We start from the raw sequence: 13358 nt of genomic DNA, 5'->3' as shown, positions 1-13358 counted from the left end.
CCCTGCTGTAATTGTGCCCCCCAACAAACACCCCCCAGACTTTTGCCTTGTATGACATCTCTGCATAACAGAAACATCTTACATGTTTATCTACGACCAAATGAATTTTATGGTATCAAAATTGATTCTAAATTTTTTATCAGTGACCCCAAACTTTTGATCAGTATGTATGTGTGCTGTGTGCAGCTCACTCTTCTCTGGTCTCTGCTGCTCTTTTTACTGCATGACTGTTAAATATTCATTTGCATCGTTCAATTTTCTTTTACTCTCCGATGGCTACTGTTATGACAGATCTCAGCTGGACAGGTACAAGACCTGCCGCTCGCTCATTTGCTGTTTTAACACATTCACACATGCACACGCACACACACTTTGATTGCAGCAACTATTTGTTAACATAAAACATGCTGCACTCACATACGGAGAGGCAGTGGCACACTGTAACAAATGAATGTGTCATGCTGAAATTAATAACATGCTCACTCTTAATATTGACTGAGCATGACCAATTGCTTCAAATGCATTACCTTGCAGAGTGATGCAGTGCATTGTATTAGCACCACATTAGTTTGCAAATGATTCAGTGCCGTGGTCTATTTACAGAAAAACTCCCTATAGAATTAATAAACTCAGCCATTTAACCAACATGTTGCCATTTTTGTGCACGCACTTAATATTACATAATTATTTACATCACATAAATAATTGCACATTTAGCTATATAATGAAATGTTTATTTCTCTACCAACAGGTTTGAGTATGCAATTCCAAATTTGTTTGTTTGGATGTCAAAAAAATAGATTTCCTTTCCAACAAAGCTGTATGTAAACAATGATCATCAAATTGAAATCATAATAAAATATCTCTTCAACATGCAAATTAAATAAATTTTAAATTGTTAAAGTTTAAAGTTCTGCACTTTGAACAGAATTTCTCTACTCAGTGAGCTGAGAGTGAGAAATAATTCATACTGAGTTACATCATGCCTTTATTACCACAGGAGATAACTGCAGTTTCTAAGGGTCATTAAATAATTTAGTGCATGTTCATGTATGATTCCGACTGTTTTAGTCCTGTATATACATAGTTTGGGTGAGTTTTGGGTTTCATAATCACAATCTTGCCATATTCAATCAATAACTCAATAACCTCAATAACCTTACACTCTAGTTCAGTTAGTAATCTAATAAGGGTTCATTATTTAGTAACTACTGCATATTTTTCAGTAGAGTCAGAGTATAGTAGCGTATTTATTTGTAAGTGAGGAAAGGAAGTCTGGACCTTTTTTTCCATTCACCCCAGACATCGGTCAGCCAAGACATTTGGTGTCCAAGTTTAGCTTCTTAAGTGCTGGAGCTACAAGGCTAACAATGTAAACAATCACTAGAAGTCAAGTCACCCAAATTACTTTCTAAAAAGAAAAACATCCCATTTGCGATTTCTGGTGTTTCTATTTATAAACACACATCTTCTGTTTGTAATTCCAAGATTAACAGTTTGGAAATAGAAGCATCAGACATTGTGGACATAATCTGTAGATATGTCTGCATCTCATGAGTGCTCATGAATGGGATTAGGACACTGGTTGTCTAAAATGTTTGCCCTCAGTGTTTAATTCTGTTTATTTTTGTAAGTTATACTGTGCACTAAACCACATCATCAAGTCTGTATGACCTTAATGAGGATCTGGATGTGGAATGAGCAGTTGTGACTACTGACTTCTAGGCTCAATCCCATTTCTCATTTTTACCCCTATCCCTTGTTTTCCAGTGTCATTTTGCCCCTTGAAACTGAGTTACAAGGGGTAGTGGTTGAAATCTTCCTCTACGAAATGGGACCCTCAAATAAAAAGAGCATTACTTCATTAACAGGCTACTAGCGGTGCTCTGTAGGTGACCCTGCCAGTCTGCAGTGACAGCAGAAGAGGGTAGAGTTCAGCAGCCTCACTGCTGGTCTTTAGTTAAATTTAGGGAATCATATGCCTTCAAAGAGGGGTATGCGACAATTATTTGTTATCGCCCACCCCTAATTCTTTGGTGATATGAAGCTGAAGCCAGCTTCTTGTTAGAATTTTCCCGTTCCAGGTTAAATGGTGCAGCAGTTCTGATGCCTGAGGCACCAAGCGATGAAATGGGATTGGGCCCTGGTGTTTGTTTGCAACTCAGAACTCCAGCGCTAAACTAAAGAAGGAAAAACTGGATACCAAACACGTCTGGGCCAACTGACAACATCTGGGGTAAGTGGAAAATTGTGTGCATTAGATTTTTTATCAAACTATTCTTTTGCCATAAATTTTATACTCATAAAGCAAAACTGAATAATAAGTGCATAAAGACATTCTCATTGCAGATGTACAAATTATTATTTTTTTATTTTATCATAGAACATAGTAAGAGCTCAGCTCCATAGCTCCACCCACCCCACACACCCAAACACACAGAGGGGTGGGGGCAGACAGGAAAACATATATCAACCAATTAAATCACAGTCCGCTCGGCCAAAAAAACAGGAGAGGCAGAAAAAAACGGGAACGCTTATCCTTAGTTCTGCTGGGTGAGCGTACACACGCCTCAAACTCTAACCACACACCTGACCAACCCGAAAAAAAGCTAGCTTAGCAGTCAACATAACACTTACAAGGCATGTTTGGAGTTCATGATATAGTATTACTAAGATGATAATCTCCTAATTGGAATCTCTCCACCCTGTAAAATTCCTTCAATAACTTTCATGGAATGTTTGAAGATTTTGGGATGTGTGGATGGGTATGGAGTGGTGTTAAAGTACTGAAGCGTACATAATGCATCAACCCAGGACAACACTCACAGTCCTGTAAACACAAAAACACACACAAGCTCACAAAGACAACTACACAGCTACACACAGGTCTATACATAGCCAGACGCTAGCATGGACTTTTTGGATCAGCAAGAGAAAGAACCCATAGGTATGACCATATTGTTGCTGTTATATCAAAACCTCATAGCTCAATTTTTTTATTTTTATTTTTCTAATTTGTTTGAAAGGACAGAAAACGTTATGAGTGCTCCCACATATAATTCGGATGTTTGTAGCCTAGTCTCGCAGGGCTAGATGTGATCTTCTAACAAGAATACATCACAACCTGATAAACTTTTGGTGCTGGATTGTGGCAAAATCTGTCACTAACAAGAGTGTGCCTCCTGTACAACACACCCACAAATTCCTCCTCCATGCCACACATGCCAAACAAGCAAACTGCTATCCTTAGCTAAGAGTTGTTTTTCCCAGGCGAAAGATAATATTTGTTTTACCACACATAATGTGTTCTCCTCACATGTAACACACATCTACATAGCCAAATTGTGTTTTCAGTGATGATGTACATAACATCCACTGGCTAACAACAGGCTTGTTGTTCATCAGACACTGTTGTCGAGTGCACCTTCAACTTCTTCTTTGTGCTCCGCCTTTATGAAGTGTTGGATTGCTATAAAAAATTTCCCACTCAGTTTGTTCCGACCCTAATAAGTCTATGAATTTAGCCTACAATTTCTCAGAAAGATAGTGGTATCAGTTAGGGTCGGGAGTTGATGAAGTTCTTGATATGAGATCACACCTGGCCCTGCGACACTATTTGTAGCCCAGTTTGAGCCCCACTTGGAGATGCTAACACCATCTGTAACAAAGTTGAGGGCAACCTAATTATTTCACTTGTCGTGAAGAAGTTCTACTTGCTGGGACACGGCCGACCCATTATTTGTCGGCATGCTGATGACCGGGCAGCAGTGATTGGTCAGTGATTTCATGTTGTTGCTGAAAGTTTGCAAAAATCAAAATAATGTTGCCATTTTGCAGTCACAAAAATTGCATTTGGTGTGCAAGACATCATCAGTTATACACAAGCTTGAACTAATTTAGTGACAACCAAATAAACCGTGCTTGGTGTGAAAAGGCCTTAAAGTGGACAGGACTTGCAACAACACAATCCTGCCATTAGGCCTTTCTTCGTGCTCTTCTCACTGCTGATTGGTGGATGTTGGAGGTTTTCTTTTATACAGTGTGACAGCAGGTCACACATATGTCTTCAACTCATTTGGTACATGTCAAATGAGATTAGTCACTTTGCTTTCATATAAACCGGTATTCACAAAGTGGTCATTTGGATAAAAAGAACATAACAGAAGTATAAGGAAGAGATGTGGAGGGCTTCATCCACTTCCACCATGACGTTTACCACACGACACACGTACAGCACATCAGGAGAAGCCAGCTAGAGGACTCTACATGAGCTTCTACAGCACTACTACAGACTAGTAGACATTAAAGCATGGACATGCATGCTAACAGACACTCAAACGCACACAAACTCCCACAGTTCCACTCTGCGTTCCCATGCGCTCTCCTGGGTGCCTGAACCTCGCTGTGTTAATCAAACAAACAGCAAACAAACAAACAAACAACTCATACAAAGTAATAAACAGTAAACAATAAACAACACAGACCTTTCGATGCCACCCAATCATTTATAAAAACCAAAAAGATAACAATGAAAGGAAAGGCAGAATATAAAAAAAGAACTGTGGCACCGTAAGGTTCTACAGAAAGCATGACCTCAATAACTGGCTTTAGAATGCTTCTACACAGCTGACTGTTTTACTCTACCAATTATATATACTGTGTGCCATCGACAGGCAGCTAAAATCTATACAGTACTCTCATTTTTCATATATTTATATATTTTTTTACACTATACAAAGTTGGCAAAAATACAGAAATAAATACATGAAATCAGATTGTACACATCACATACGAGTGCTGAAAAGTAAGAGCACTCTTCACTGGGAGGCAGAGACACCGAGAGAGGACACAAGAGAAGAAGAAGAGCAATCATTACCCATTTTCTTCCCAAACAGCCAAATAATAATAATAACAATCTTATTATTAATATTGTTGAACCTCTCAGGAAAAAGCTTTTTCAACCTGCACTTTTGCTTTCATTTTGCATTTCTGTATTTTCCTATTATCGTCTTCTTTTTTGATCAATGCTCTTTTCTCACACAATCATCTATTCATATGGTAAAACTAGGCGTGTAAATGAATGTCAAAAGCAGCTCAGCTTGGGTAAATGCAAGTGAACATTCAGAACACTTTTTATATCTGCCGTAAAAGAGTTTTGAAACAGCAGTTGCAGAGTATTAACCAGCAGGTCTGTGCTTTACAACAAATTTCTGGATGAATTTGGGGTTGTAATGATGGTTTTTGGACTGGGGGGATTTGGAGAGTGAATTCTCTGAGGGTGCAGCAGTGCATAATGTAGTCCATAAATTTTATTACTTAGACCACATAAGCCGTGCTGCAGGCTGCAGCTCTTTATGTGCTGAAACGTCTGAGAACAAGGGCAGAAAGAGACAGGGAGGGAAAGAGTTTGAGGGAAGAGAGTAAAAAGTTGTATGTAGAGATGTACAGAGGGGTGGACGGTGGGGGGTTGGAAGGCTGACATTAATAGGCCTGGCCAATCACACTGGGAAGCAGCATATGGAAACAGAGAGGGGCATGTCCTACACATGCTGAACAAAACAGCACTGTGTGTGTGTGTGAGGGGTGGATGATATGATAACACAGTACAGTTCACACAGTAAATTACATCATAAGATTTTGCCCTGTTGTTAGGATATCAAGTTTGAGTACAAGAGAACATAATTTAATTAGGTTGCGCTACTGTATTAAAAATAAAAAATGGGAATCATAAAAAACTTCAAAATAGATTGATTGACGCCAGTGTAATCTGCGTGTCACAAACACAAAAATGAACACTTTTGAACTTGGAGGCGGACGAGTGGGCAGAGAAGAGTGCTTGACTTGCCCTTAATTACAGGGTTACAAATACAGTAAACTGAAAAAATGGAGACATTTTATCATTGTAGCCCAACATTCTGCTATTTCTATGAATACAGTGAAATCAAATCATCAAATATTGGTTTAAATTATTGGTTAAATCTAGATAGCTGTCTGATGCCAATAAAGTTGCTTTTATACCGATACCAGGGCTGTTCGATTCCAGAAATTTTGGAGTCGACTCTGCTTTCAGTTCCAAGTGATGGGAATCGATGGAGTTGATTGCAAGAGTCGATTCCACACAACACTCTCGATTCCAAAAACCAAGACATAAAGAAGAACATCTGGCAAAAATAAATAGTACAACAATAATTAGAATTGACCTCAGCTGGGAAATTTGGAGATTTACGTTAGCAAAATTAACAACTGATAGGGGCTGGTTAACTGAACCTGAACTCCTCTGTCAATTCCTCCAGATGGGTAGATGTTTTGGCACTGGCAGTTTTCAACTGGAAGCAAATTTTTTATTATAAATTTTATATGTTCCATTGTTTACTACTTTATCTAGCTTAAAATACAGTTGAACTTTTGAGGTGTGAGCTGTGGAAAGATGTATTTTTCAGAGATATCAGCAGAATATCTCACAGTGTTTGCATGTGGTTGTGGGCAAACTTGAACATTATTGTGTGGAATTGGGTCCAAAGATTTGGACTCTGAATTTCTGGAATCAAGGAATCGATTCTTTTTGGGATCGACTCCCAGCCCTAGACGATACATATATCTTTCCAATATCATTGTCCTTCCTTAATATGTTTGCCACATTGCCCATCCCTATTGTGTGTATGAGGGGAGATGAAAGTCAAAGACCTCTTCAAGCATTCTGGCCAATTAACAGGGGTCTTGACATCGATCTTCATCTTCAGTCTTCAGCATCGTCTTCTATGCCTCAGTGACTCTGTTTGTTTGTGTGTATTTCTGTCAGGGGGAGTCATTCACCATCGTCAGCAGTTAAAGCACCATGCCAAAACCCCTTAAACACATCCTGCTCTCTCTGCCAGTGCAGTTTCAAAGCTGTGACTTTAATACTCATAATGAATGTTGTTAATGCTGCTCTGCTCGTACAGAGGGATTATAAGTCATTCAAGGCTGTGTATTATGTCATAGCATGTTTGAGATGGACGAGTAATGCCTGCTTCTCTCTCTCTGTTCCTCTCCCGTGTCCCTGCCCACCTGTTTCCCCAACTTCTCCTCCAGTGAAAATACAGTGGACATCAAAGGCCCTTGTTCAAGAAGGGCGTATCATCTTCGTCATCATTGTCATCATCATGATTTTCATTTTCTGCACCACCAGTTATCAGTAGTGTCTTTTCTTCATTGTTACAAGTGGCAAATGAAAACATCTTTTATACAACTATATTTGTTCGCAATAGTTATTTACAGGAGAAAAGATTTTCAAAACGATATTCAGGGGGTCTTATTGAGCCCCCTTTTTCCAAATATTTCATAAATAAACAAACTCAACATAAGAACACCTACTGTTTCACACACGTACAGTTATACACAGACCAACAGTCAAATGTAAACAGAAATAAAAGAACGGGTATTATTACTGTTATTGTAGTTATTTATGTTCATTCAGAGTAATGTGCACAGGAACCCTGACTGGGAGTGGTCCCGCAGGCCCGGGGGGCCAGCGCTTTAAACAATTAAAGAGGAGAGCAGACGGAGGCTGGGGCTGGAACGACGCACACCGAGTGAGAGAGAAAGATAGAAAGAAAGAGAGAGAGAGAGAGAGAGATAGAGAGAGAGAGAGAGATCAAGGCCGATAACTTCTTCCAAGAACTCTTCAGTGCTTTTGTCACCTGATGGAACACACTGGGGCCTGCAGACTGACCACACGGCACACACACTCCACTACCACCACGGGGTTAAACTGCACTCTATTAGCCTCTCTGTCCCTTTGGCAGTGGATTACAGACCCGATCCCCCGAGAGACAGAGCAGAGAGACGAGCTCCGTCCGGTGGGAGTGAAGCAGTGATAAGCTCTATAAGCTGCAGATTGAGGAAAATCTAAAGCGAGGGTGGTATCTGATGCTGGTCGGAGCGCGTGGGGCCTAAGGGGTAAGACCACTGCAAACTGGCCGAATCAGAGCTTTGCACAATATTCAGCAAATCCCACCGCTAACCGTGCTGACCTTTACTGCTAATAAAGCTTGAATTATTTGAATGGTAGACACAGGATAGGAGAGCGCACGAGAGAGAGAGAGAGCTATGAATAAACGTGGTCTCAGGGCTGTCACGTTCTCATGGCTCTGCTGCTCTGTGCTCTGCTCTCGTCATGGTGCTGTTTGACGGTAAATTTCAGCTGACGGCTGGTGAGATAAACTCTACCTACTTTTACTGCAGCCGCTCCATCAACCTGCTGCATGATGCAACCACTGGAAACCACAGAAACACTGTCTTACAGCCAAGTAAACCTCTCTCTCTCTCTCTCTCTCTCTCCTCTCTTCTCTCAGTTTTCCCTTCCCCATCATGCTTATTTCTATCTCAAGTCTTTTCTCTCTATCTCTCGTTCTCTTATGTGTTCTTTCTCCGTAGCACCCTTTCTCTCACTCTGTTCTGTCTCATTTTTTCTCTCTCAGTCCTTTCTCTCTTTCTCATGTTTTCTCTCTCTTTCTCTCTCAGGTATTTTCTCTCACTCTCTCACATCTTCTTTTTATCTTTATCGCTTTTTTCTTTCGCTCCTTTCTCTTGCTCTTTCTCACTCCTACTTTATCTCTCTCACACACACTCCTTTCTTTCTAACTCTCTCACATTTTCTCTCTTACACTCTTTCTCTCACTCTTTTCTATCACTTTTTCTTTTCTTTCTCACTTCTCTCTCTCTTTCCCTCTTCTTTCTCTCTCTTTCTCTACAGATCTAGATTTCCAACACTCGTCCCAAATCTGATCAGTGCTCTAGTAATGAGAATGCAAGTTATTAATATAATAATACTGTGTGTGTGTGTGTGTGTGTGTGTGTGTGTGTGTGTGTGTGTGTGGGCGCACATGCTATTTTTAGCTCTGTATGTATCGCTCCACTGTTGACCCTGAGGACCCACATAGGGAGCGACTCTAACAAGAGCATAATGCAGTGTGACACCTCCGGCACAACAGACTGTCATAACCACAAACACACACACACACACACACACAGAGGAGTGCCATTCAGCATATTCAGGAAGTCAGCATCCATGCTGCAGACCTCACAAACACACACACACACACACACACACACACTCCTGGACACCTTCACAAGCACCACAGCAACACTCTGTCAGTCAGCACTACTGGCGTCTCTTTAGTGTAGATATCTGCACAGATCCTGGCAGTAATAATAAACAGTATAGATCTGCACAGTTCAGCACATTACAGGCAGTGTTTAGCCAGCTATCACACACACAGGCAGTGTTTAACCAGCTTTCACACTCACACACTCACTCACTCACTCGAACAGAGGCAGTGTTTAACCAGCTAAAAACACACACTCAGACCTGAGCAGTGTTTAATCATTTAAGCAGCCGTCTTATCTCTGTATAATGGAGAGAAAACAAGATTAGATAGGTAGTGTTTTACATACTCTCCACACAGCTTGTGTTCCATCAGCACCCTCTGTCCACAGACAAGACAGAAATGATCTTTCAAATCCTTTTAATAGCACTAATATGGAAAGAAGTTCAGTGCTTCCAAGAACTGAAGCATTTATTCATTCACTAATTGTCCATGAACTGAAACAGCGAGGGGAGGGAGGGGGGGACATATTGAACAACAAAAGCAAGCACTTGAGGAGAATCGCTCCATGGACATGGATTACCATTAAGAGTGAATGGGAGTAACGGAGGATTGATTGGAGCTTAGCCTTCTCACTGGAGAAAACTGAACGATAGGACAGTGGCTGAACTCACAAGAGCTGCACTAACTAGCCACCTAACAGTCCCACAGGGACATAGATAAACACATACAACCCTCTCTTCCATCCATACACTGATTTATCTGATTATTTTTATCGAATAAACACTATATATACAGTACAATTATGAATATAATACAAAGTCACATTAATCCTTAGAAGTCACAGTTATTGCCAGCAAAACAAAAGCATGTTTTGATTTTATATGAAATATTTCTCTGATCGCTAATTAAAACAAGTGGGAAAGAGCAAATTCTTTCAATGGATATTTCATTGTATTGTGTTTCTGAATAGAAGAGGATATCTTTCATTATGATTTGAGTCTAATGAAATATTATCATGCATACTGTCCTTTACATTTTTGTGATGTGTTCATCATTGCTTGACTTGAAAACAAACAGCAAGAAATCAAGAGCGCAGACTTGAATACAGAATATAAATCAAATGTAAATGTACTTCATTATGTAACTATGTAATTAAATATATGACTATATAATTACATTTAAATAGAATAACAAATATAAAGTAATAATTTCTAATGATTAACATATCTTGGTCCTTAACTATCTGGCAAATTTGTGCACTCGCTCAAGTGCTCTGTGACTCAAGTAAAAAATGCATTGTCCATCTCTACTATATATACTGTACAGAACTTCAACCCCGATCAAAAGAACCACTTCATTCTTATTGATTGTTGCTCAGTAGCCAGTTTTCAGCTGTCTCTTAAAGCTCCCTAGAGTAGGAACAGAGTTGATTTTATTTGGCAGTCTATTCCTGTCTCTTGCCTCAGTTTAAGTACTTGCTTTGGTCTGCCATGCTTCTCAAAGGGCTTCTAAAACGAACCAGCTTGGCTCTTACTTTATGGCTAGGTGCTTCCTGAGAAGACTGAAGCAGTCAGATAAATAATGTGGACAAACAGCTCTAAAGACCTGGAAGAAGGAGTTTTATAGATGCCTCAGTTATGTTTTTACTGAAAGACACTGCAGTTCCTGAGACAGAGTCAGTTCAGGGTTTTGTGGCCATACTAGAAAACCGCAGTTCAGACAGTACAGGCAAAGGTCAGGCATTGAGTCAGAGATTCAGCCAGTGTCCTCATTGAGACACACTGTCATCCTTGCTACTGTGCCCTTGCATGCACTTTTTCTATGGCTCTCAAAGCTATACGTATCTACAGTCAAACCCTGCTGCAGTTCAGAAAACAGATAAGCAATCTTGCAATCGTTCTTTTACTGATATCTGATAGCTTATAATAGAAAAACTGTGTGACTCTCTGACTTTGTGTCTAGATCCATGTAAAGTGCATTCAGTCTTGTCTAGGTGTAATTATCATTTTGCTTTTGGCCCAGCACTTTCTCACCCTGGCATGTAGGTCACACACAGCTCTTCTATCATCTCCTTCCTTTAGTCTGAAACCAACACAGCACAGCTGACGCAATATATCAGGGGACATGGCCAGACAGGCTCCAAGCCGCAGACCAGGACAAGCAAATTTAGTTTGGTATTCTAATTGCGCACACACACAGACAAAGCCTTGCAGAGTGAATAGAACGCATGACTGAATAGTTTATCTAAAAGGCGTCTGCTGTGGACAAAGGGCTGGTAAGTCAAAGAGGGATTTCATTATTGCACTTGACCTGCAGCTTCAATTAAGCGTTGGCGGTTTCTAAGGGGGAAAAGGTCCACACTCTTTACCAGCCCTGCGGAAAACGGGTTTATCTTGAGGCCTGGGCCTGAATGGGAGGAGAGAGACTTCTGTTTCCACTTCTCTCTTACCCCCACTGCGCCTCTGGTGACCCCACAGCAACAGCCCTCTTCACAACAACATCATTTTAGCACCAATACACGCACACACACATACTCCTCAGCACCAATGTGGCCTGGGAGACTGGGAGCAGCCTGCATGCATAATTGAGATTCAGCCACCCCCTCTCTCACACAAAAGGGGTATTAGTTTATATAGATTAATTAGAAATGTTATTGTGTAAGTATGCCAGTGTCTCGCTCTCTTTCTTCTGCTTCTGATGTTATTTTTCTTTTGTTGCCGTCAAATGACTGGACTTGATGGACTCCTGGCCTGACCAGGAAAGACAAAGGGACCAAATCCACTTGCCAAAGTGTCTCTGCAAGCAAATAAGACAGTAACACATTTCCTACAGCATCACCCAGTCATACCCATATTATTAGACAACAATGGCTAAACACCAGTAAGGCCTTAAAGCAAATTAGTGAGACAGATACAGTCGTATGCCGGTCATGTTTTGCTGATTTTCTAAGAGAAAATAAGTTAACAAGTGTGTTCTCTGTGTGTGTTAACTTATTTCCACTCAACAAATCATGTCATTTGACCAGTGGTGCCCAAATTTTTGCACACGACCGTAGGTAGAGAGAGACAGGGATAGAAAGGAGACGGAGAGAGTCATTTCTTATTCATCAGTGCTGTCCTGTCCAGCCCAGCCTCCGTGTATTGCTGCACCCTCCTTGAATTACCCCTCCCTTAAAATACAAAACATTATTGTTATAACAGTTATTATTATATTCATCATTATTACATTGTCAGAAAGTGCAGATCAACCACAATTCCCCACAGGTCCGAGAGAGAGAGAGAGAGAGATGGAAAGAGAGAGAAAAGGGTAACCGTGCACTTTGACTGCTTTTTCACATCAGTGATTACACACACGCGCACAAACACACACACACGCTCAGGTAAAGGCAGTTTTGGGGGGAACTGTATATCTCAAGGATTCCTGCAGAGATGTGTCCCCATCAGCAAGTGAAAGAAAGAGAAAGAAAACCACGAGCACAGAGCAGCGTACACTACAGAAGCCCTGACAGGGCACACAGCGCGGCTCAACAAACTCGCTTTTTGCTTCTATTTTCACGGCAAGTTTGGAAGAACATTTTGATTGGTTTCTTCGAATGTCTATTTTTCTGAAAAAAAAAATGACATCAAGCTTTTTTGTGTGTTTTTTTTTTTTTTTACATTTTCTCCTTTGAATGTTCACAGTCTCGGAATTGTGGTTTTTCCTTCACCCCGACTGGGTTCAGAGTTCAGTAAGATAAATAATATTTCTGTTGGAGCTACATCACGTCACCCACAGCACACAGACGACAAAGTGTCCCAGGAAAAGAAGGGAAATTTACTACTATTGTGCCAAAGATAGAGAGAGCACAGAGAAAAAAGATCAAGAGAGAGGGAGAGAGAAAGGAGAGTCACACAAAGTCACACAGAAGGACAAGTTATCATTTAGACAAAGAGAAAGGGAGAGAGGGACAGAGAAAGAAAGAGAAGAAGAAGAAAGCAGAGACTGAAGATGAGATAACGGAACAATTCAATAAAGATGGAAGAAGAACAAGACTAACTGGGATGACTGCATTTAAGAATGGAGATGGTGATGAAAAGCAAAAAGGAATGGCAACAAAGGACGTATCTGAGGGCCTGCCATTCACACTTTATGCATTAAATGAACATGACCTATAGGCCTTAGATTCACAAGGGATGTCTGAGGTCTGGAAAAAATACACTTCCCAGAATTCCTCTTGTGCGCAGTTCTGAAAAAGTCCATAAGATGGCTGATAAATGAGCTCCCTTGAGC

Source organism: Colossoma macropomum, unplaced genomic scaffold (assembly GCF_904425465.1).
Source record: "Colossoma macropomum unplaced genomic scaffold, Colossoma_macropomum, whole genome shotgun sequence".
In the NCBI taxonomy this organism is placed as follows: Eukaryota; Metazoa; Chordata; class Actinopteri; order Characiformes; family Serrasalmidae; genus Colossoma; species Colossoma macropomum.
Note: the sequence above shows the minus strand (reverse complement) of the source record.